Consider the following 5925-nt stretch of genomic DNA (forward strand, 5'->3'; position numbering starts at 1 on the left):
GGTTTGGGGGAGACGCTGTTTCCCCTAGCGCCCGCTGGCATAACAAGGAGTAATGGGCACAAGTTGATGGAGAGGAGGTATAGATTGGACATCCGCAAAAACTACTTCACAGTTAGGGCGGCTAGGAGCTGGAACCAACTTCCAAGGGAAGTGGTGCTGGCCCCTACCCTGGGGTTCTTTAAGAAGAGGCTGGATGCCTACTTGGCTGGACTCATTTGAGTCCCGTTTTTTGTTTTGGGGTTGTTGTTCTCCCGCCCTGGCGGGGGTCGGGCTAGAAGATCTACTAGGTCCCTTCCGACCCTAAATCTATGAAACTATGAAACTATGAAATGCCTTTCAAATGTCCTTTGAAATATTCCAGAGCAGCTGAAGCACTCCAAAATGTTACCTCTTGAAATGAGGTACAAGTTGGAAGTAATTCAGTTTTTGTTACATTTGTATGGAGACAGGGGGTATGTCCTCCAGAATTTTAGTCCTCCAGTGCTCAGCTTCCTCTCTGCCCCCTGCCATGCAGGAGGAAGGGAGAGTGGGATGCGCAGTCTGTCGGCTGAATGACAACCCATAGACTGTGCAGCCACCAGGTCCCACTTCCTGGTCCCCACTGCTCCAGCACTCTGGGGCCTACTGCCACTGCTGGTGCTGGACTCTTCCACCCGGAGAAGCAGAGAAGAGAAGGAGAGGGGGTTGGGGCTAGAGATTCAGAATCCCAAGGGTGGGGCTATGCAGCCCCCTCTGCTGTCCCAGCTTCAGAGACATCTTTGTCCCCTCTAGCATCCCTGGCTAGTAAACTTTGTCCCAATGCAGGCAGTTTTGAAGTATTTCTGCCAGTGGATACCACCATGGAAGAGCACCATCCATGCATTTTTGACGGTTTTTTAGAGCTTGGGTTTTGGAGCTGTAGATTAGTACCCAGATCACGTTGCTGTTGTGCAAATGTAGTTTTGCCCTCAAAATTATGCCATTCTGCCTCCAAATATAGGTCAATTGGTAAACACACTACTTACTTTGCATATACTGCCAATTCCTATGGATGTGCTGCCTACAAGCCACCACTGAGATCAGAGGCCTATTATGCAATGTACAAACAAGTACAATGTACAAATATGTCTATGTCACAAAGAATTTGTGATCTAAATAGACCAGACAGATACAAGGAAGTAATAGGTCTCCATCTGCCAAATGAAGATAATGGGATGCGTTAAGTGACTTCTGAGGTCATACAGGGAATCCATAGCAAAACAAGGAACTGAAGATACATGTCCTGGTTCCCAGGCCAGTGCCTTAAGCATGAGGCTGTGTTCCTCCCAAGTGAAAAACTGTTTAAACTAACCATGAATTTGCCCAGGAAAAGAATCGCAGATGCCAGTGACAGCAACAGCTGGCCCCTGGGCATAAGTGTGAGAGGAAAAGCATGGAAAAACAGCTGTGTAATATGATCGTGGAAATCCCTAACAACAATAGAGAGCTGGCTTGCTTTAGGGTTTCCTTACTAAACAGTTCAGGCTCTCTGAACCCCCACAGCATGACCCTGAGTCTCAGTGAAACCAGAGAAAACTGGGTGGCTCTGTCTGCATTTTGCTTTGAGTAAAACCCATGGAGCAAACTGTGGGTTGTGCACGGTTCTAATGGGCAACATCTTAAGCAATAATTGAGAGCTACAATTAAAAATTAATGCATGAGAAAAAAATCAAACAAATCTCTTTATTAAATCCTACCTCAGTATATGAAACTTCTTTCTCTTATGACAGTTTAAACTAGGGATAAGTTAGTGAAACCAGAAGTATACCGGTAGAAAACAACAGTAAAAATGAGAAGAGAGCTCTTACTCTTCACCATGAAATCATCAAGACAGAATCTGTTATTTCCTTTTTGTGGACAGGCTTATGGGGAAGGGTTATATTTCTTTTCTAGTTGCAAGTCAAATCAATTCCCCCCCACTTTTTTTTAACTGGTAGACAACGCAGTCATGCTGTAATGCAGTGAGTTTGCATTGCTCATTATCACCAATGTTATGACACAATTCCTGCTGTAATCCAGCCATGAAACACTATTGTCAGGTTGTGACATCCTTGAAATCCCCAGGCTTGCAGGACAGATCCATTAAAATAATGAATGTCTCAAGAATATTGGGCAAGATGGAACCTCAAAGTCTGATATAGAGGTCAGAATATAGGTCTCAGCAACTCCTAAGCTCTCAGTCTCTTGGCAAAAACTTGGCAAAAAGTAGAAAATTGGCATTGGTGTTCCACCTTTCTCAATATGTTGGTCTAATCCCCACCTGTCATCTGATCTGGTCTGTAAACGCTTTATATACTAAGCTTTGAAACCTAGTGGCACCTCTTTTGAGGGACCAGTTTAAATACACTTCTTGTTAGAAACAGGGGTGTAGGTTGTAGCTAAGTTGGTCTAAGGACATAGGCAGACAAAGTTCTTTGGGTAAATCTGATATCTTTTATTAGACCAACTCAAATAGTTGGAAAAATGCTTCTTTGCAAGCATTTGGGTATAAATACCCTTTGTCAGGCTGAGGAAGCATCTGCAGTTGGTGTGTGCTCTTCCTGCATGGAATGAATAGTAAAGAAGCCAGAGGCTGGTCTGCATGTAAGAAAGCCAGTCAGTGAAGATGTAAGTTGAAGAGTCAATGGGTGAGAGACAGGTTGGGGAGGGGCAGGTGTGGAGAAGAATGAATGCAGCTGGTAAATAGTGGTGAGGTACCTAGGGAATCAGATGTTAGACAGATTATAATGTGTCATAAATCCAATTTCTACATTTAGTCCATGATTTTTTGAAATACACCAACTAAAAATAGCTTTACATCCAAGCTTAATGTGGGTCTAACACCTCGCCTTCCCCACCCCTTTGCAGTTTAGTGATTAGATTTATGCCAGGCACAATGAGAGTAGCCCTACTAGTTCGTGCACGAGTCCCAGTCCCTCTCCTGATGGGAGGTCAGACAGTCCGAAACAAAAGGGAGCGCTGCTAGCGATGACAGCTGAATTCCATCACTGTTATAACTTCCTCCCAGGCTGTTGTTAATCAGTACCACTCCATTATTGGCTGCCAGGGTTCTTGCTCAGCAGGGATGTGCGAGTTGTGCCTCATTTAGAGACTGAGAACTTCATGCCTGCAAATGCTTCTTGTTTCTTGCCAGCCACAGTATAACAAAGTTCTTGAAGTTGCTCCAATGCTTGAATTTCCAGCATTGTAGAACACAGGAAGAGCAGCCATCTGCTGAGTTCTGGCTAGATGGCTTGGAGCACAGAACTTCCTTCCCATAAGAACTTTCTAATGACACTGCCCAAGCTTGAAGTTCTCTACGAGCTATAAGACTTAATACTTGGATTCATGTGTATTGAATCGTTATCATTCTATTTAAGTGTGGTAGAACACAGACTATGTTAGGCAAGTCTAGAAAGTCTACACTGCATTCTGCTGAAAAGGGAAACTTAGTCTATACAGAACTCCTTGCAACAGTGGTTAGGGTCCTTCTGATACTTGAGCTAGCTCGCTTACAGGGTACCACTACACTGCACTGTACTCTACCATGTAGACATAAGAAATGCCGTAGTGCAGCAGTTGGCAACCTTTCTGTGGTGGTGGACCAGAACGACCCATCTCGAATCTGAGGCATACTGGTGCTAGGATCTGGCCACGACCACCATTGCCACTTCTCCCTGCCACCTAGCCACGGCACTAGCAAAACCCCCCATCACTGAATACTGCTGAAGCCCCTTGGGTCTGTAGGTTGGATTCATTGGCTTTAGATCCAGTGACACAGTGTGCTGGATCTATCCCGTGGGCATAAGTTCCTGACATTTGCCACAGTGATGATGCATAAGACTATAGGCCCATCTAACCCAAAATCCTGTATCTCTCAGTCATGCAGAAGGGGTGCTATAGGGAAAGCATTTATGCAGACCCTATCCAGACAAAAACCAAAACAAACTAGAAGTGAAGTAAAAAGGTCTCAAACCCAGGACTTTCAGCCTAGGCAGGCCAGCATTCACACCAATAATTTTTTACTCAGAGCTTGGGCCTCTCTAGTAAAGAAGACACAGTCCAGAATTTTCAGATGTAACCAATATTTTTGTGTACCTCAATTTTGAGGTGCTCAGTTTGAGACACCTTAAAGAAGGCAGGCACTCAGTATTATGAGAAAAAATGGGCTTAAGGTATTTCAAGTTGGCTACCCAAAAATCAAGGCACCCCAAATTACTAGTTACTTTTTAAATTCAGCCCAAGCTCCCCACCTAAAAAGACAAAGGCAGACAATGGGGGGTGGGAGGAGGGACAGTACAAGGAAAACCAATAGGAGATTGAGGGTGTTGGGGTTACAGATCTGTTCAGTTTTAACTGAACATTAAAGTAATCATCCTGTCAAAATCCAGCCCTATCATTTTTGTTGTACGCTGATTCCCAGCTTTGATTTCAGAGTTCTTACAATGCACCAAAAAACCCCCATACATCTTTCCACCTGATTTTGTAAACTCCTCTACTTCTTTTTAATAAGACCCAAATTTGGGACCTGAAATAGGTAGGCAATTTTCTTTTAAAGATAAAAAAGAGGTGTATTTTGGGTGGAACCCCAAAGCCAGATAACTGAAACCACATTTTATCGCTTGGGTGATTTCACTCAGAACTGTGGAGATCTGCTGCCCACCATCCATATTTTCAATTTTCTCTCAAATAGCCCCCTCAAAATTATTGGATTATTAGAAGGTAGGGGTAAAGACAAATGTAACAATTGTGTTGGTCTCAAATCCAGCCAATGTCAGGGGGTAAGAGTGCAGCTGTTCTGTCTGCACAATTCTGTAGCTATATCAGTGTAGCAAAATTGCATACGCTTCTAAAACAATGAATCTTAGTTGAGGTGCTGTGAGAGCTATTTAGGGTGCTGCAGCGCAGATACAGCCACCACTGCAGCTATTGCTACAATCAGGTGAAACTGTTCCATGTGCCTTGCGTGAAGCCAGACCCAGAAGGGAACATTCGTGCTGTAGCTCTTCCTTGTCCACCCCTGCATATTCATCCTAGAATCAAAGGCATGCAGGGCACATGGAACTGGCCCATGCACCTTTGTTTTTGGGAGGAGTGTTGGGGATCAGACTGGGAAGGACTGTCAAAAGCTGCCTATTTTAGGTTTTTTAGCTAACCCTAATGCAGGTGAGAGAATATGCTCCTGCCCCAGCCCTTGTTAGTCTGGCTTTGTACAAGGTAGTTCCACCTGGCTGCAGCGGCAGCACTCTGGTTGAGGACCACAGCAGTGGCTGTCAACTGGGGTGCCACCAAATACACAAACACTTATAGAGGAGTGCCCTGAATCTAAATGGTGGATAACCCTTGAACTGAAAGATATGTTTATCCAAACCCTGAGAAGGAAATCAGGAAGGCTAAGAATGTGCCTGAAGAACACATAGCCAAAAGCCAAAATTCAGACATAAGAAATTCTTGAAGTATACCAGAACCAGGGAGCCTGTGAGAGAATGAGTGGGTTCACTGGAACATATGGGACTGGAACATATGGGAATGGAAAAATTAAGACAGGGTGGCAACAATATAGACGGGCCAACTGATTTCTTTCCATACCAAGTTTCTCCTGAATGGTTGTGTTGTAATGCAGTGAGTTTGCAATGCTCATCCCAGTTGTAATCCAGTTATGAAGCACTACTTTCCAGTTGTAACACCCCTGCTATCTCTCTTATGGATTACCCTATGCCTGATCCTTTAAAACCGAGAACATCTCAGGAATATTTGTCAAGGTTGTTCAATGTGTTTCCCACCACATTCTCTTAAAAAACTAGGTGACTGTGGCATTGATGCCTACACAGTCAGATGGGTGGCAAATTGGCTAGATGATCGCACCCAGAGAGTGGTGGTGGACAGGTTGTTTTCCACCTGGAGGGATGTGGGCAATGCAGTCCCCCA

The sequence above is a fragment of the Gavialis gangeticus genome, unplaced genomic scaffold (genome assembly GCF_001723915.1).
Source record: "Gavialis gangeticus isolate Ggan-Ray unplaced genomic scaffold, GavGan_comp1, whole genome shotgun sequence".
Taxonomy (NCBI): Eukaryota; Metazoa; Chordata; order Crocodylia; family Gavialidae; genus Gavialis; species Gavialis gangeticus.